The sequence below is a fragment of the Cyanistes caeruleus genome, chromosome 20 (genome assembly GCF_971803275.1).
Source record: "Cyanistes caeruleus chromosome 20, bCyaCae1.hap1.1, whole genome shotgun sequence".
NCBI lineage: Eukaryota > Metazoa > Chordata > Aves > Passeriformes > Paridae > Cyanistes > Cyanistes caeruleus.
Genome location: NC_141720.1, coordinates 2371569 through 2391570, shown reverse-complemented (window position 1 = coordinate 2391570; position 20002 = coordinate 2371569).

The following is a 20002-nucleotide window of genomic DNA, read 5'->3' as shown; positions in this document are numbered from 1 at the left end:
CTGGGTTTTTTTGTTTGCTTGTTTTTGGATTATTATTATTCCAGGTTCTCCCCCACAAGGCAGATCTCTGCATGCTGGTGACAGGTTCCTCTAAACATCTCTTAGCAACTCCTGAGAAGTGGCCACAAACCACAGGTGGAACACCAGAGGTTTCAGTTCTTTCCTGGCCTGCTTTCCTTTGTCTCTCAACCCATCCAACCTCTGGCCACAGCTCATCTCTCACAAATCAGACACCTTTAACTCTCCAACTTTCTCTTAGCAGCTCAGAAAGAGACACAGCTTGGAAGACAAAGAAGTGATACCTACAGGCAGCACCGTAGGATCATGGAGTTATTAGGGCTGGAAAAGACCTCCAAGATCACAGGCCAGCCCCATGCCCACAAAAACATATCCTAAAGTGCCACATCCACTCATTTTTTGGACATTTCCAGTGTTGGTGACTCCACCACTTCCCTGGGCAGCCCCTCCCAAAGTTTAACCACTCTTTCAATGACTATTTTCCTAATATCCAACCCAAACCTCTCTGGCACAGCTTGAGGACGTTCCCCCTCACCCTACCACTGATTTCCTGGGAAAAGAGACTTTTCAGTATCAAACTAGGATGTAAATTTCTAAATTCAACAGCAGAGTGACAGAGCAGTGCCCAATTCCCTGGCAGCTATCATTTCTACCCTCAGACACAGAAAGGAACTGAAAGCTCACAGGAGGATGGAGGAAAAACTGGGAAGAAGGTTCCAAGATGTGAGTGGGGCTGTTGAGGGCTTCCAGCTGCCAAAATTTATCCCTGTTTTTACTTTTAGGTGCTTGCAAGTGTGGCTGCTGGCACCACTGAGCTACTGATGCTGCCTGGCCCCACACAGCAGCTCCTGTCGAGCAGTGCAGGGTCTTTTGCAGGGATGGAGATTCAACCAAAGTCTGTTTGAATAAAAACAGCCCCAAGAGGAGGATTTTGGCAGGGCAGGTAGAGAAACACAGGGAGTGTTACCCAACCCAGCTCAGCCTGCTGTTAACTCGTGCTAAATTCCCATCAACAGCACTGGAAACCATGCAGGTAAACTGGAAACAACGCTGGGTTCTTGCAGAGGAGCTGCTGGAATAAGAGTGCCTGCAGGAGAAGGGAAAGGGGAGCCAGCCAAGCCTCAGGTTCTCCAAAGAATCCATGGCTGGGCTATTTCTGGGCACCTGTCCTGCTCTTGTTCTCCTGGCATTAAATTCCCATCCATGGAGAGCTCAGGCTGCTGTGGAGCTGCTGACAGTGATTCCCCCTCTGGCAGGGAGGGTGTGGGGGGTCAGGATGCAGGGATGTTCCTCTGCAGCCCTCACCCAGCTCTTGCCTTTGCTGCAGGCAGCAGCTGAGCTCAGCAAGTTGCATTTCCAGCATCATTTCAGCCCCAGTTCTGCACTGGCAACATGACTCCTGCTCCAAATGCCACTTCTCCACCATTCCCTGAGCCCGGGGGGGGAAAATGGGGGGAAAGGAGGAGCAGAGAGAAAGGGAGGCTGATTCTCACCGCAGCTGCAGGCTCCAGCTCTAAACTGCTAACCCCTCTGCTCCTTGGAAAGCTGACTTCCAAATCCCTAGGTGTTTCATTATCTCTTCCACTCCCTCCCAGAGTTTCTCTCAGGTAATTGTTCCCACCATAGCATCTGCTTCAATTTGAGCCTGTTTCCTCCCTCACTCCGAGGTTTTTCAGCACGAGTGAGGTGATGGCTTTGCCTCAGCTCCCTCGTTCCCTGCATAAGCAGTAAAAGGTCTGAGAGGCAAATAAATGAGTTTGTGCAGGGACAAAATTCCTGCCCAGGTAAGAGAGGGAAGCAGCAGCCCCTGGGGAAGCAGTGACAGGTAACAGGCTAAGCACAAAATCAGAAATAACCTTCTACCAGCCAGACAACCTGAGCAGACACTCATGGACGTGGCCTTTAGACCCACACTGCTCTCACACACAAATTCCTCCAGCTCCAGGAGGAACAAAGGAATTGTCATTCCCACATCACTGAGGACAAAGGGCTGGTTTTCAGACAAGTCACCATCCCTGCTATGAGCTGCAGTCAAAAGATGCTGAGAAAAGTTGTATCTTCAGTCCTGGTTAGGTCATCATTACCCTCACATGAGAAGTGAGGAATCATGAGCTCATCCTTTGGCAGGAAGGGATTGACTGTAGTTTGCAATATTCAGAGTAATTTGTGTAATTTAATGCAGAGGGTGAAGTTCTCAGCCAGGGTAAATCAGAGCAATGTCAATTTTGCATGATTGAAGCAGCTGGGTCAGCCTTTTAACAAAAAACTTCACTCTTTTTAAAAATTTCTTCTGTTCACCTTGAAGAAGCCTCCTTTAAAGCCATATACTGTTTTTAGGCTGCAGTAGCTGTCAGCTAATTACTACCTGTGTTGTAACAGCCAAAGTGTTTCCATCACAGCTTTGATTGAACCTGGGCAGATGGAAAAAAGCAGAGAAAGCCCAGTGCAAAGGTGTTCTAATCAATTAGGAGGTACGTGGATAATCATGACTCCCATCAGGTAACTAATTACAGAACTGAGTCAATAACTGGCTTTTTAAAGTGTAACAAAGTTCACTGGGACAAATTCAATGCTGCTGCAGATTCCTGGGAGCACCTCAGTGGCAGAGGAGAGATGGTCTGCCACCTCCAGCTTTTCCCACAAACAGAGATTTAAGAGCAGGCAGGAGTAACTTGTCTCTGGTTTCTGTGTTAAGCAAGAAGGATTGCTGGAGAGCTCTGCCATGGAGAACCCAGAGCAGACCAGGATATTGACACTGCATTCAAAACCCTGAGAGCGAGGAGAGGCTGCTGCTCTGGGCTGGGACACGGCTGATTCTCCCCACAGCAGCTGGCACAGGGCTGAGCCTGGATTTGTGCTGGTAACTCAGGGAGGGTTTGGTTTTGCTCTCAAGTGCTCACACAGAGTCAAGGCCTTTTCTGCCTCTCTTGCCCCAGCAGGGCAGAGGCTGGAGAGCAAGGATTTGGGGGGACACTGCTGATCCAAGGGATATCCCTTGCACAGGGCTTCATGCACAGAGTGTAAAGCTGGGGAAGGAGGAAGAGGAGGATGTGCAGAGTGATGGGATTTGTCTTCCCAAAGCCACCACCGCTCATGATGGAGCCCAGCTGTCCTGGGATGGCAGAGCTCCTGCCTGTGGGGAGTCAGGAAAGAATTCCTTGGTTTGCTTTGCTTGTCTGAATGGCTTTTTCTTTACCTCCAGCTCAACCCACGAGTTCTTTTCACTCCTCTGATGCTCTCGCTGTCCCACTGAGGGAGACTGAGCGACTGCAGGGCTGAGCTGCCAGCTGGGGTTCAGCCATGGCAGAGCCTGAGCAATGCAGCATGTGCTGGGCCACGAACAAATCCTCCCTTCTGGCCATTCAGGCAGCATTTCTCCTGCTACAAGGCAACAAATCAAGCTCTGCTCGTGGGTGTGTACAAGTCCATGATGTTCCCCGAGTCTGGGCGCACATCACTGAATTTGGACCTGGGTCCCAATTGTTTCCTCCCCCACCTCCCTGCTCAGACAGGCTCCTGTGGAAGCCAGAAGTGTTGTTTCCTGACATGCAGACATGAGGAAAGCTCTGTTTCCTCCTGGACTAGCTTATGGGAAGACCATACACTGGGCCAGCTCTCTTGGAGCAGCTTTAGGATCACCTCCCAGCGACATGATTCCTCCCATCAATCCAACACCAGCAGCACTCCAACCATGGCAAAACCACCTCCATTTCCACACAAAAGGCTCGGCTCCAAAGGTTTTATACCAAGGCCAGGCCCTGCAGCCATGACCTACAGCCCCCCACCATGCCTGGGAGCAATTTGCTTTGGTAGGAGCAGGATCTGCCTTTAAACCCAAGTCCAGCAGCCAAGTAGGTGGTCACTTAATATCTCCGGGTACTTTCAGGGAAGATTAGGTGAAAGTCCAAATCCAGGTTGACATTCCCTCTCTCAGAGAAACAGGCCTGCAATAAATAAGGCTGCGTGCAAGTTGTTGTTCCTGCTGAACTGCTCCACTCAGCCACTTACAGCCAATATGTTCCTCATTAGCACTCGGGGAAGCTGCGAGAGCACAGGGCTCTCTGCACAGCCCCATTCCCCTTCTCCTCCCAAACACATGGAAACACTTTAAAAGTAAGAGCCCTGGGACCTGTGCAAGGGCGACAAGTGACGAGATGAGGAGAGGAGACCAGAGCCAGCCCCTGACAAATTTGAACCATCCAGGCTTTAATCCACAACAACCCCCCCAAAAAAATTGATGCTAAACAAGCCTTGCCTTTTCCAGAGAGGAGATTACATGTGTAATGGAAAAATTATGGGTATGGGGAGTCTGGCCTACAAAAATTGGTTAATATTAAGAGCCTTCAGTTTTGCTTTCCATGATTAATGGAACTTCCCCTACATGTAACTCAGTCAACATTTCCATCCCCCTCAGAGCCTATTGAGAGCCCCCTATTTTTTTTTTAATTTAAGGAAAATGGAATTTTAAGACTTTGTAGCATTTCCATAACTTGCTCAGAGCAGGTGATCGGCCATTTCCCCTTTCAAACACCATGTCCCTCACGAGGCAGAGAGAGGGAACAGAGGGGTATTGCCTTCACAGCTCCTACCTGGGACAGCATTTAGGGCTTCTCAAGCTAAAAGACTCCTTGATTTCCCTCATTGTAGTGGGGGGCAGAGCAGAGCTGGCTCTCCCAGAAGGGGCCATCCCAGTGCTGCTGGATCTGCTGGATCACGGGGATGCCCAGCTCTTCTCCAGAACTGAAGAGGCATCACACAAATATCTAATGAAACAGTTGAGCCCCAGCACTGGACAAAGGAGAAACAGGCCATTAACGCCAAACCCACAGGACTTTAAAAGTTAAAGCTGCTGGAAGAAATGTTGGTGCATGTTGCTTTCATGCCAGTGGAAACAGAAGAAAAAGCTGAAACTCTCTGCACTGGCATAGCAGGTTCAGCTTTGATCTCTCAGGAGGTTCATTTCCTTCATTAGGCTTTCCTTAAAATCCACTTTTATGAACCCTTTTAATTTCCCCCCTGCTTCTCACCCCCATAAAAGCCTTTTTAGATTCATTTGACAAAAGGGCAGGGTGGGGGAGGAGAATCTCATTTAATTGCCACTAAACATTACCTGGAGATGCTGGTTCTGTATGGGGATGCTGGAGCTGCTCATTGTGAGAGTCACGGGCACTGAAGGAGGGAAAAAACCCGCTGAGGCAATAAAAAATCATTCAGAGGAACACAGGGAGGAGAGAGGAGAGCAGATCCTCAAAGCACCAACACAAGGAAAGGTACAGGACAGAGAACAGCAGGGACATGTCCAGCAGAACGTGGCTGCTCACTGCTGCAAAACATCTCCTACAGTCCCAGTTAATTTCTGGATCCCTGGGAAAACCAGAACCTGGCCACAGTTCTGGAGTCCACTCTGCAAATGCAGCCCAGTGGCACAGCCTCTTCCTCACAGTGGGGCTGCAAGGCTTAAAAATTCCAGATTAAAGGAGTTTCAAGAGGGTTCAGCATCCCCCTACTCAAATTCCAGCAGCAAGCTGATCACAGCATTTGAGCAGGTGGTTTAGGGCTGCTGTTCCTATAAGGAGAAGGATGGGATCAGATCATTTGAAATGCCTGCAGCGGGGAGAATTTAACTCTGCATTTATTTCGGATGTACTCCTTGAAAATAAACAAAAAATGAAAAAAATAAAATAAATAAAAACCCAAAAGAAAACGTGCACACATCACTTCATCCACCCTATATGCAAGCCACAGGTAACAGTGTTGAGTTCACTCCTCCAAAGGGAAATCTGGGTCCTTCTCAACATCAGGGCACCTTGCACCCCAAAAGCCTTCAGCAGCAGGGGCTGGACAGGCGTTGTGGGGTTGCTGAATGCAGTCCCCCATTTATGCACTGGTCTGGGCTGTGTCATTCTATCCACCAGGAGTAGCTCAATTTTAACAGCAGTTTGTGGTTTTTACCCCCATTCTTCCTATTAATCCTAACTTAGGAGTAGCCCCGTTACTTGGAGTAAATGAAGCAGCTCAACAACCAGAGCAAACTGCAAGCAGCTCATCTGTGTAGATGAACTTGCTCAAGTCCTCAGAAGCAGATGCTCCTCTTAATGAGAAAACTGTGCCCAGATCCCTGCTCAGGCTGCCCTGAACCCTCAGGGGTTGTGTCCTCTGACAGGAGAGAACAATTCCCACTTCGCCCTCTCAGCCTGCTCCTGCTACACAAAGTTGTCATTTCCAGATGATTTCCAAGGGACAGATCCTGACCTTGCATAAAACACGAATCCACACAAGGAAGGCTATTCAGTTATTCTGATTCTAAGCCTGGCATAGCACAGAAGAGGTTCTGCCCTGCCTTTTCCTTTCTGATGTTCACTTAATTCACTGTAACATGAACACAACTGGATTTAACAGGACTCAACAACTGCAATGGCTCGCGCTATTTCTTTAGTCCTGGAAGCACAGGCCACTGCTCTTCTGCTACATCAAGCCCAGGCCTCCCCCAGCCCAAACTCAATTTCAATTACATTTAACAAAGCTAGGTGGATGGACAGCATGAAGTCAGATGAAGTTCAGTGCAGACAAATGCCAGGTAATGCACTTAGGAAAGGATAATTTGAGCTACACAGGGAAGAAAAAAAAATAACAGAATGCTTTTGCAAGATAATCATCTGCTGTGAACAGAGAGGCAGGGAACTGAAAACACTTTAATGGGAAGGGATGGCAAGTCCTTCCTTGGGAAGCTGTTCATCCCAGATCGCAGCAATCTGAGCTCAGCCCCAACTCCTGCAGCACTGCAGCAACAGCAGAGCTCAGAGACATCACAGAGACTCTTCCACAGGTAAAGCTTGAGTGGAGTTGGAGTCTGGTGAGTGCAGGAAAGGATCCAGGGATGAGCAGCTCTTTGTGCACCTCTGAACGTGCAGAGGTTCTGGGAGAACAGGCAGAGAAACTTCTCCCCCAAAACCCCCCTGAGCTTTAATCCAGGCATTCTGAAGCTCTGTAAGACACAATCCCCACAGTGAACAGGAGCCACAAAGTGCCAACACCCATTTCACAGGATAAGAGCCTGTGCCAAAGAGATTCCCCAGTGAAACCCTCTCCCCTGCACAGCCTTCACACATCGGCTCCCACGGAATCCCAGCCTGGGCTGGCAGGGAAGGGACATTAAGGCTCATCTCATTCCACCTCCTTCCAAGGGCAGGGACCCCTCCCATCAAACCAGGTTGCTCCAAGCCCCATCCAACCTGGCCTTCAACTTCCAGGGATGGGGCAGCCACAGTCCTAACCCTGTCCCCCTCCTTCCACAGCAGCCCAGCTCTGAGACTCAAATCCCTGTGTGGTGGGGAGACCAGGGCAGCCACAACAACAACTGCAGCCTGCACTCTGCAAAACAAACCCCAACCTCAATCTCAAGCTCTGTAATCCCCATACAGGATCCAGATTTGCTGCAAAGAAGCGACCACAGGTTCAGTCTTCTCTCTTCTCTGCTGCTCCAGGGGAGAAGCCCCAGCAGCAGCTCCCAGATCTGCAGCAGGAGAAGGAGGTTGGCAGGGGGTGCTGGCACTGCCCAGGCTCCCCAGGGAATGGGCACGGCCCCGAGGCTGCCAGAGCTCCAGGGATGCCCAGGCTGGGATGTTGGGGGGCCTGGGCAGGGCTGGCTGATCCTGGGGGTCACCCCCAGTTGAGGATATTCTGATTCTGTGAAGGAGAGCAAGCCCAGCTCCTCACTCCCCCCACATCTGGTGCCTTAAACACCAAGATCTTCCCTTCCACACAGCTCTGGAGGACAAGAGGAGCCGGCACAGATAAGGGAGATGCAGCACTCCCTGCTCTGGGCTCTGCCAGAGCTCCAAGGAGGGATTGCAGACCCCACGGAGCACCTCAGGCTGGAGCTGGAGCACATTCCATGAAGTGTGGGGCCATCTGATGGCAGGAGCAGGCTCAGCATCCCAAAGGCTGCTCTGCCTTGCTCCATTCATCTCCAGTAATTGAAAGCGTGCCCTGGGGGGGAGCTCCGCGCAGGGCGAGAGGGAGGGGGGGAACAGTATTTATATTTGTCTTCCCAGATTTAGTTTGTCTTTATCTCGAGCTATTTTGAATGTCATGGGGAGTTAATGAAGACATGTTGTGCATCTGCAACGCATGGAGCAACTTCTCTCCTGTCTCAGTATATTAAATTCTTCCTTACTTACATTAGGAATTACAGGGAAAGAACAGACACAAACAAAAAGGGAGGAAAGATAAAAAGAAAGTAGAAAGAGATAAGAGTGGAACAAAAGGAGGAGGAAGGGGATTTTTTGTTTTGGTGGGGAGGGTGGGGATTTTTTGGTTTTGGGGCTTTTTCTTTGGTTTTGGGTTTTTTGGGTTTTTTGGGTTTACTTTTGTTGGGTTTTTGTTTTTAATTTAGATCTCAAAGTTGCATCACAAGACATTTTCCCATCCCCTTCACCATATCTGTCTTGATCAGAGATGCCAGCACTGGCAGAAATGTCCTGGTCCATTTGGGATGACACAGGAACACCCTCTAAAACAGCCCCTTCAGCATCTCCCTGCCCCACAGTGCCCATGACAAATCCAAGGTGAGGGGACCAGCAGAGATGTCCATCCTGAGCTGGAGCATTGTCCCCAAGCCCTGCTGGGACCTCCCTGCAGCCACCAGATCCCCCTCCAGTGCCCAGGAAGGGCATCCCACACTCAGGGCCCCAGCACAGGCACAGACACTGCTCTGCTGCTGGGTATTTTTAGCTGCTTTTCCTCCGCTACAGACAGGAAACTGAGGCAGACAGAAAATACAGGCTCAGATCTACAAAGGCTTTTGGCCTCCAACCTCTGTCTTAAGACAATCCCTGGCTTAGATCTCAGCAGTCCTTTCCAAGAGGAGAGACAAGGCAGTGACAGAAAAAGCCCTTTCCTCAGGATATCCCTTCCTCAGATCTCCTCTCTCCCTTCTGGGAGAGGCAAGAATACAAAATTCCCTCAATCATGGGGCTGTTCTCTTCAAAATTAAGATCTTCCCTTTCCTGGCACTTCCCATCCTCTCTCTTTCCCTGAGGCAAGATCTGGCACACCTTAGACATTCTGGTTTGGCCTGGAGTTTTATTTAGACTGTTCCTTGCTTAGGGGATTCTCTGTTTATATCATTGGAGGGTGTTAATAAGGGCAGAATGGTTTCCAGACCCACACCAGCTGACTGGATTTCCTGAACCCACGCCATCTGTAAAAACAGAAATGTTCCCTTCTCCCTGTACACACAGATAAATGCATTAATGCTGAAACTCTGGGGGCAGGAGTGCAGGAGAGGTTGGGACTTCTGGCCAACTGAAAACCCAGCAAGTTCTGGAATGAGGCACAGAACAACCATTTTTATTATGGGGGGCTGAGCCGAAGACATGAAAGATCTCCTCGCCCTGTGGAACAGACAGAAGAGCTTGACATTTTAAAAGAGCACACTGAGGAGCTCCTGGCACCTCTCTCAGACACATCTGGCACTGGCCACCCCCAGAGACACCAGAATGTGCAAACTGAGGCCTGGCTGATGTTACAGCACTTGCATGTGCCTATCAGTCAGCTCTTCCACCCCAAGGCAAGCTTCTCTGGAGCTCCCAGAGCACTGAGCAGATCCTGCACCATGCAGAGGCTGCACAGAGAGGGGACACGTGGGGACCAGTCCCTGGGGTCTGTCACTCACAAGGGTTTGTGTCCTGTGAGCCTGACACCAGCTTGATAACAGATTCCCAGTTTGGACCGAGCTGTACACAGCAAACTGAGCTGGAAATTCCGTGTCTCAGCCAAGCCCCTCTCACCAGGCTCACAGAGGAGCTGTGGCATTATCCAAACGCTGGTGTGCAGAGCACAGAGCTGACTCAGCTTCACCTTCCCTCCCTCTGCTCTCCCCACCTAGCACAGCTAAGGAAATGCTGAACTCTTCAGATGGAGATGGCAGCTGCCAGTAGAGTGAAAAGAATTCATCATTTTACAGCACAAAAATCATTCTCACATGCAAACAGGCTCAGGCGCCCAAGGGTTGGTCTGGCTGAAGCAGCAGCAACAGGCAGCTGTGAAATATTCACCAAGAGACAAAAACCAAGGGGTCAAGGAAGGAAATCCCTTCTCCAGGGACACCCAGCACCAGTGGCTATACCAAGATGGATAATTTTGTTTGTTCATCCAACAAAAAAACCCCAAAAGGTTAAAATTCACATCACAATGCACCTGATGAGCTTTCAAGGAAGGAGAAGACTTTTGAACCAGGAGCAAGAACGGAGCTACTCAGCTACTCTCTGCCTGCAGCAATGTGTCCTTCAGGCTCAGCCCTGCCTTCACCCCGAGATTTTCCTTGGGAGATCAAAATCTCCCAAGCTCAATAAATGGTGGAGATAAAACAGCTGAACAGGAATAGGAGTGAGCAGCCAAAGGAGCCTGGGAGTGCTGCAGGCCATGGGGACTCCTCGCTGGCAGGACGTGGATGCAGCTCCTCTGCAGCTGCCCCTGGCACCAGGACACTGCTCAAGCCCTGTGCCAGCAGTGCTCGTGGCTGAAATGTCACTGGGGGATGCCACTGCCTTCCCCTGCCCAGCTCAGAGTCAGCTCTCAGCTCAGGAAGCACCACACATCTGCAAGGGGTTGTTTCATCCCCTGCTGCCATCTGCTCCAGGAAATAGCAGAAGCCCTGACCACACATATCTGCCTAAACCTTTTAGCTCCTTGACAGCTTTGACAGCTCAGACCATTTAATGGCAAGCCTCTTATTTAATTGCAGTGGAAATGAGGCTGTTTCCCTTTGTGAGTTCCCTCCCTGCCCCAGCCCACTGGAACCCAAACACCTGGTTATTGTTTTTTCTCCTGTGACTAAAATTGTTTCCTACAACATCCATCTCACACAGCTACAAGACTGCAAAGGGCACAAAACATTAACAGCTCGATTGAGTCAGGTTTTCATTGTTTCAACATTGAACTCAGGGCATGAGAGCTGGCTCTTGCCTTGACTTCCAAGTGACAAGAATTTGTGTGTGTTCACAGCAAACCCATTCACCAACGCCGTGCTTCTGAGCAATTCTGCTTTGTGCTATCAGAAATGCTGCAATACTGAGATTTTCCAAGGTTTTTAATCCTTGGTATGTTCAGAATTGCAATCTGGGCCCCAAAATAGAACAGGAGAGCTCACATTATGCCAAAGTGACAACTATTTACTTCAATTAAAAGGAGCAATTTTCTACACGTCCTTATTAAAGTCACCAAGCTCCAGGAGAGCAGCCCTGCAAATACTGGCCAGAATCCAAAAGCACTCCACTATAAACATTCTTATAACAGACCTAATGCATACACATGAAGATTCAAAACATAAATCCATATTCTTTTGCCTCCATCCCATCAAATTAGGCAGAGTTGACAAACATAATTATTTTAGATTCTAATGAAATAAATGATCTTCATTATACCTGTGTGCTTTACCTCCAGGAACAGAACCCCTCACCTCCCAGTTTGATCTCAAGAACTCTGAGATTCATGACATTCCAAAAGCCATCCATTTTTTGGTAACTCAGTTTGCTGCTCTCCACTGTGTGTTCATCAGAAAGGGCCTTGGAATATTGTATTTATCAAAGTGCATTCAATAGTAATGGACCATCTAATCCTAAAATCCTCTCTCGAACAAAAGCCAAGAACAAGCATTCCCATTTGCAACTTCTTTATACTTCAGTCAGCCTCCCAAAAGTCACTTTGTATGGTTCACGGTTTAATAGGAGTTTAAGCAGCATTCCCTTCTGGGAGTTTTGTTTAAAAAATTACCAAGTTTATTGCCTGTGTCAGAAGCTTCCTTACTCTGTTTTTATTATCTACAGCAGTGTTATGATTTAATCTCTGCCTCAGTTTCCCTGGTGCACAAAGCACTCAGGCAATCTCCCAGTAATTGCTGTGGTGGCAGAAGCAGCAATCCCTTCTGGCCATTAAAGCACCTCATTGTTTCACACCGTGGGTTTGTTCTCCGGAGTAATTAAGAGCGTGAAAGACAGGAATGAGCCTCATTAGCTCCCACAAGCACAGGCATCCTCCAGCTCCTCCAGGAACCTTTCCAAGGTGCACCAACTCGCTGTGGGTACCCACAGGTGAGCAGGGAACGCAGCCTGGGGCTTTTCTCAAGCTCTCCGATGGATTCTTGACATACAACACCAAGCACAACAGCCCTGACCTCTGAACTCAGCCCACTTGATGAGATCCTAACAAAATTCCCGTGTTCCAGCCTGCAGAGATCAGAAGGATCTGGAGGGAAATGCGGTGAGAGCTACACAGAGCCATCATCCCCAGCCTCTCTCCCTCTCCCCTAAAGCCCAGTGACAGCCCCTCAGAACAAAGCCAGCCGTCCACCAGATCTCCCTTATCTTATTGTACATCAATTTGCTGAAACATTCATGGGATCACTACTCATTCCATTTACCCTTAAGGCCAACCCCTCTGCTTATTAAATTAAGAAGACGAATGAGAGATTTTCTCTCTTGCTAGCAGCCCAGGGGATTCATTAGTCAAGTAAATGATTGCACTCGCCTCAAGTTATGCTACTGCAATGTTTGTAATGTGTCTTCTGATCTCGGCTCCCCGTGCAGTATTTGGAAACAAGGTTGGCTTTCAGACAGGTCACATTTAATTCCAGTCATTTGGCTTCAGCAAATGGAATAAAAAAGCGCCTCAAATTCACTATCCTGCATTCCCTCCCTTCACTCAGCCCTCCAAACGTTTCACAGAGCAGACACACGAGGGGAATCAGGAGCTCCATGCGAGCCACCGATCTTTGTCCCATTTATGTCGGTATCAGGCACAGTCACCACTTCAACACTGGCAGAAAGCACAGATTTGGGGACAGTGACAGAGCTGCTCTGGGCAGGAGGGAGCAGTTCCCCCACCACGTTGGATCATTAATTAAGCACAAAGGTAGCTGTTAACAAGCTCCCTTCTGCCTTCCAGAAAGGAGCTGGCTCTGTAGCTGCAGCCGGGGTGCGATAGCAGGAACGCAGGAAGGAAATGGCATTTCAGAAAAAGGTTAAAATCCACATCCCAATTAAACTGCACCACGGCGTGGATGGAAAGGAGGCTGAGCACAAATGAACTCTGGGGAATAGCTGTCCCCAATTCCACAGGGCTGCTCCGTGAAAAGCAGAACCTGGATGAACAAGGGTGAGCGCTTGAGAGGTGGTGATGGATGTCGTGGCAGTGCTGGGTGAGCAGCACAGAAGAGATTCCCTCTGGTGAGCTGCAGACTGCACACCTTGGAAGTGACTTCCAAGCTGTGCTGTCGTATCTGTGGAGTCAGCAGGACACAGCCTGCCACCTTTATCACCAGGAAATCACTCCATCAAGAGCAGTGTCCATGTAATGGAGCTGCAGTGAAGCACATTCCCTCCTTTAGGAACAGCAAGAGCCATGGTTCCTGTCACCCCCTGCACCCCCTAGACATGGCCATGACTTCACACACAAAACTACACGGATGAATCTGAAGCATCAGGCATGAGCCATCTGCCCAGCTCCTGAAGGTTTCCCAGCAAGCCTGGAAGCAGTGAGGAACGAAGGATGCTGCTCTCCTCCCAGCATTGCACCTGAGCGGAGCAGCACAGCAGGCAGGCGCTCAGAAACGCTCCCTCCCCTGACACACCTCACAGCAGTAGCAGCAAACCAGAGCACCTGAGCTACGAACCAGCCTGCAAAGGGAAGAGCCAACTCCAACAGCAACAACTGTGGGAAGGGAATGAAGGTGTCCGAGCCAACAGCTGTCCTCCCTCTCCTTGCCCATGAACCAAGGGCTGATTTTCCTCCCAGCTTTGCCACAACTATCTCACCCGACCTTCATCGAGTCATTCATACCCTGCCTATAAATAGCATAACGTGACAAAGTTATGCCTGTGTAGGTTTGGGATGGAACAACATTCCCTGCCCTAAACCGGTGGGATTTAATTACGCTGCCACAAATCTGGAATTAGCCCTTAAATCTACTTCCCACTCTGCCTGCAGTGACATTGATAGCCCAAAGATTAATCTTGATCACAGCAGAAATCACAGCCAGGGCTGCTGGAACATTTTGGGGGAGCTGAGAACCCAGGGCTGGCCCATCTCTGCAGACCCTGTTCCCCCCTGGGGGGAAAGCACACGTACACTTTTTATTTATATATATTTATATATATATACTTTATATATTTATACACTTTTGACATCCTTCTTCAGGGGTTTTAAGCTCAATTCCTGCACAGCAGCACCTCAGGGAGCGCTCAGCCCAGTGCCCCCAGTAGAGCCCGGTCTGGGAATGTTCAGGGGCAGCTTTGTAGGATTTACTTGAGGAATTACACACTGCAGGTCTCCAGCTCAGGACAGGACCCCTCCAGGAGCTGTTTTACACCGCGGGGGCAGCCCTGGAACCCGCAGAGCTCCAGCCACCTGCCAGCTCCGCTTTTTAACACAGAAAATGGACAAATTTAAGGAGCTGCCGCCATCTAGTGTGTGTGAGAACCCGATCGGGCTCTGAGCAGGTCCTGCTCCCCTCCAGCCTCATCCCAAACAACAGCCCTTTCCAGCAGGGAAAGAACACCCGTGATTTACCACCCAGCATCTCCCACTCCTGCTCCTCAAAGGAGCAAATCCCCTGATCCCCGTGCTGAGGAACGGGGAACGAGGGGGGTTCAGGGAGGAAAAGGTCAGGGTTGGATGGCAATGGTGAGAAAAGGATGGAGAAGGGATCTCCTGTAGTGCCTGAAGAGGATGGTGGGTGCCTCTTTTCCTTCTTTTGGGATTGAGCCCTAGATGTAACCCCAGGCTGATGGCCTGAGGAGAAGGCACAAGAGGAAAAGCTTTGTTTAATAAAAAAAAGACCATGGGAGGTAATTGTGTTGCTTCTAAAATGTGGGATAATACAGGATCCCTCCCAGTACCTGAGGAAAGGAGAGAGGCTGTTTACAACGGCCTGGAGGGACAGGACACAGGGAATAGATTCCCACTGCCAGAGGGCAGGGCTGGATGGGATATTGGGATGGAATTATTCCCTGGGAGGGTGGGCAGACCCCTGGATCCCTGGAATGTCCAAGGCCAGGTTGGATGGGAATTGGAGCAGCCTGGGATGGTGGGAGGTGTCCCTGCCATGGCTGGGGTGAATGGGATGGGCTTGGAGTTCCCTTCCAACCACAGCCATCCTCTGAATCTTTGGTCCCCAAAACTGGCTGATGTCACCAGAACTCCAGGGCTCTGTGGCTGAGCCCAGCTCTGTGTCTGGCTGTCCTGCCTAAGCTAGACAGAGTTTAAAAGGAGCCAAGCCTACCTGTGGAATTTGAACAGAAAGGAAGATACCCTGAGAAAAATGGATGCAATTAAGAGACTGTGCTTGGTAGTAGGATTTTGGAGAGAGCTGTATGGAGAGGATGTCAAAGATAAAAGATAAATGTGCAAGAATTATACAGTGTAAATACGTTATTTCTGCTGCAAAAGCAGATTTTATTTCAGGCAACAACCTGGCTCTGCAGTTTTGTACCAAGTACATCTGCAAGGGCTCTCGTGTGAGCCCGAACGCTGCACTGCACAGACTTATTCAAAGGGCTTTGGAGATTTTCTTATCCTGGGAACAAGGAAGAGATTCATTACAAGTGCAGAGCTTTAGCTGCAAGTCACAAAATTCGGTGGCTGGTATTGGTGGGACCATTTCTAACAGGGTTAATGCTGGTAATTTTTGGGTGTCTTCTGAAGAGAGACATAAAAGGAAGTACAAGGATTTAGACTAAAGTTTTCTCTGCAGCAGATGCAAAATTCCAACAAATCTTCAGTTCAGTGAAAGCCTTGAACAGGGCAGACATCACCAGTCAGACAATGCCAGCTCCTGCTGGGACACTGGTGCTGCCCGGTCGAGCTCAGCATCACACACAAACCTAAAGGGATAAATTGTGCAGCCCAGCCCCGGTGAGGTGGTGTCAGAACCTCTGCAGCTCACATCCCTCCCCCATCCCTTTTCCTTGGCCATCCCTGAAGTTGGGAGCCGGGTGCTGCGTTGGATTTCCTTTCGCAGAGGCAGGCACGGCTCTCGCAGTGTCCAGGAGATGGCAAGCTTTCGATTCGCATCACTCCCTGCTTCCACCCGGCTCCCAAAGCCCAGGATTTGCGGGAAGCAAAGGAGCGCTGATGGTTCCTGCGGTGGGATCCTGTGCCCAGGTGTGTGAGTGAGCAGAGGGGCAGAATCCCCTCCCCTGCTGCCCAGGCTGGGCTCAGCCCAGGGCAGGGGGTTCAGGTCCAGCTCTCATCCCCAGCACCCCCCGGTTCTTCTCCCAGGGCTGCTCCATCTGCTCATCTCAGCCTGGACTGATCCCAGGGCTTGTCCTAAACCAGGCGAAGCTCCTTGAGCTTGGTCTTGTTAAACCTCAAGAGGAACTCAGGCTCAGGTTGCCTCAAACACACATTCAAGAAAGACACCATGGCAAAAATCATGTTTACACATTCCTGCTCCCTACATCATCCAAAACAAGGAAGAAAAATACCATTTCCCTTCTTTTCCTGCCTCTAACCCACTGCAAGCTGCTGGTCATGTCACCAAACACAGGAGTGGAGCTGGAAACACTTGAAAATATTAATACAGCATTTGTGTGCACTTGGGCATGATAATTGCATTTATTACATGGCCAGGAAAACCTACAGCCCAGGCTGCTCTTCTTCCCTGCCACAGAATTTATTTTCATTCCATCTTCCTCCTTTCCCTCACTCTGTGAAATCTTTCCCAGGTGGAGATGTATTTAAATACACTTCTTGAAGAGATAAGCAGGGCAGACCGAAAGAAATAGCTGCTAACAGGCAGGGAATCACCCTTTGGGCTGAAAATTAAACCAGTGTGGGGCAACTTTCACCGGATCTGCTCCAACAATCCCAGCCTGAGAGCTGGGATTACTCATGGCAGCAAGACACGGGTTGTTAATTGTATGAGACACTCGGGAGCAGCCCTGGCAGCCCTCCAGCAGCTCACACATCCCCTCTGTGCCTGCAGGGCTCCCTGCTCCCGTCTCCTACTGCACACAGGGCTGTGGGAGCCAGGGGAAACAGCAGCACCCAGGGACCCTCCTCTGCCCCAGGATACCCCGAGCAGTGGGAGACAATCTCACCCCCTGAGCTGTTCCTCCACTGAGCCTCACTGCTCTGCTCCCACTTTCCTGTCTCGGTTACCCATAGAAAGAGCTGGCCCAAAACTCCAGAGATGAAGCCCAAATACTGCAGAATGTGGTGGAGGGACCTGAAAGAGCTGTAGGGTGAACCCTCCTCAGGTGACAGGAGGGACACAAAGTCAGGCTCCTCGCAGCTCTGTTCACATTCACTCACCCCTGAGGGGCTGCAAGGAAGAAAAGAAAAAGCTCTGGTGCTCCTGGAATGTGCATTTGCTAGGGTGCAGATTTCAAGTTTTAGCCACAAAGGGAGTAAAGGTTTCCAAAAAGTTTATTTGTTGTTTTGGTCCTCAGTAGTTTCAAAGTCAGATTTCAGATGAATTCAGATGCTGCCCATGAAATGTTACAGATGGAGCTGCTGGGGACTGCCTGCCTGGCCTAGGCTTGAACCTCTGTTAAAAATCTGCTCTTCCTTGTTATTCAGCAGAGAATTAAACACATCAGCTGTCCTTTTCCATCTGCATTCCAAGGTAAAGCTCAGCAGCAGGGCTGGAGTTCATCTGACAGCTGGCACAGAAGGCAGGGTGCTGAATTGGCCTTTTTTTCTGCAAATAACAGAATTTGGGGTGGATCTGAGGGGTGGAGCTGGAGGGACTCTGCCCTGGCATCCCCTGAGAGTGTCTGTACGTCTGTCTGTCCTTTGCACACGCAGTCATTCCGGTCTGGCTGAAACCCTGGGGAGCTCAGAGGGTGAAAAATGAGGTTATACCTTGTTTTCTATACTGCTGCTCTTCCAGGGGAGGTGGCAGCCCTTTTTCATCCCTGACAGGACTCATGCCTTCTCCTGTGAGTGGCAGAGGGATTCCTGCAGCCAATTTTACCGGGCTGGGAAAACTCCATGTGTTTTCAAACGTTTCTTCAGCTCTGGGACATTATCACCTCTGGCGGGTTCAGAGAGGGTTCTGGGCTGGACACCAAGCTTTTATCAAATAAAGAAGTCATGACTGTCTGAACCAGGCCTCGGTTCTTTCCCAGGCTGTGTTTGCCTCTGTGATAATCCCTGGGAATGCCAACAAACGCCTGTGTTCTCCCAGAACATGCAGCAGCTGCCCTGAGCAGCTCAGGGCCAGGCACCAGCCGTGGCAGTAGGAGCAGGGAAGGAAGTTGTGTTTTACAGCCAGGGGAAGCCAAGGCTGTTCCAGATACACATAAAGTGCCTCCTGTGTGGAGAAAGCATCAGCTTCCAGTCTTTGGCAAGTACACTGGATAACAGAGGTGTTTTCATGGAATCATGGATTGGTTGGAGTTAAAAGGGACCTGAGATTCAGCTCATCTCACCCCTGCCATGGCAGGGACACCTCCCACCATCCCAGGCTGCTCCAGCCCTGTCCAGCCCGGCCTTGGGCACTGCCAGGGATCCAGGGGCAGCCCCAGCTGCTCTGGGCACCCTGTGCCAGGGCCTGCCCACCCTGCCAGGAACAATTCCTGCCCAAGATCCCATCCAGCCCTGCCCTCTGGCACTGGGAGCCATTCCCTGGCTCCTGTCCCTCCAGGCCATTGTCAACAGCCTCTCTCCATGGTTCTTGTCAGCCCCTGCAGGTACAATACAGGGCAGGGCAGAGTGCCTACCCTGCACATCATACTAGAGACCTAAAGAAACAAAATGCTAAGCAGTAGCATCCTTTTCCTGATTTAAATGCCTGAAGAACTGCACAAGGAGGAGGGTGAGGAAGAGCTTCACATCCAGCAGGAGCTCAGGGATGAAACAAGACAGAGAACAGAAAACTTCAGACTCCTTCTTGCCTGGCTCATCCCCGTCCTTCGGGGTGTTATTCAAAAAGGGATTTATGGTGAGCTTTAGTTAGAAATCTGGCATTGCCTCTTTGGGCTCTGGCTGCTCCGACTTTGCTCCTAATGCAGCAATTTTTATAGGAAATCAGGAACTCATTTAGCAGCTTTAGGTTGGTGTTTCAGAAGGAGAAGTGGAACTGCTGGGTTAAGTTGCTGCTTTATGGGCAGGAGTTATGGGATCTGGGATACTGGTGCTGAGGGACTTGGCCCCAGTCCCCTACCAGCAGCAGGGTGGTTTATAGGGACCCCGTGCAAACTTTACAGGAAGGGACTGGCTGGGGAGCTGGGATGGAGGAGGGCAATTCCTACAGCACAGCTTCCCACAGGAATCCGGGATTGACTTGGAGGTGGTCCATGAGAAAGCAAAACGTGCTGAGATCACAGCTGAGCTGATAGAGAAGAGGGAATCCTTCCCCAGCTGGAGGCTGATCTATACATGTAAATATGTGAAGTCACAGCTTCCATTAAAGTCTATCCATGGCCAGCATCTTGGCATGGGATAACTGCTCCCTGTGATTCATAGGATTGACCTGGATTTCAGCAGCCAGGGAGAATCTGCAGGATCTTACCTCGGCAACACCAAGAGTTCAGCAGAGGGGTGGAAATTATGGACCAAGAAGACAAAAATGTGGGGGAGGATGTGTGCATGAAACAGCTTGGGAGTTTAGGAAAATATCCAGCCTCCCACCAAGTTGCTAGGGGATAATTAATGAAATGCCTCATTCTCTCCAGTTTTGCTTCCAATCTTCTCCTCCCCAGGGCCGTGAGCGATCATCAAAGAACGGCGGGGTTTGGCGTGGTGGCTCAATAGTGATGGATGGCTACAAAGGAGCAGGTTTGGAACCCACCTCACCTCCCCCTGTAGGAAATGAGTCACAGCACAGGTGGCCAAAATGCAGGTGGAGAGGGACCCAAGGCTCCCTGGGGCTGTTGGTGTCACCTGGAACACGAGGGACACGATGGGACAGGCACCAGCCCCTTCTGGATGTCTCCTGATTGTTTTTTGGGAGCTGATGGATCCTGCCAGGCTGCTCACA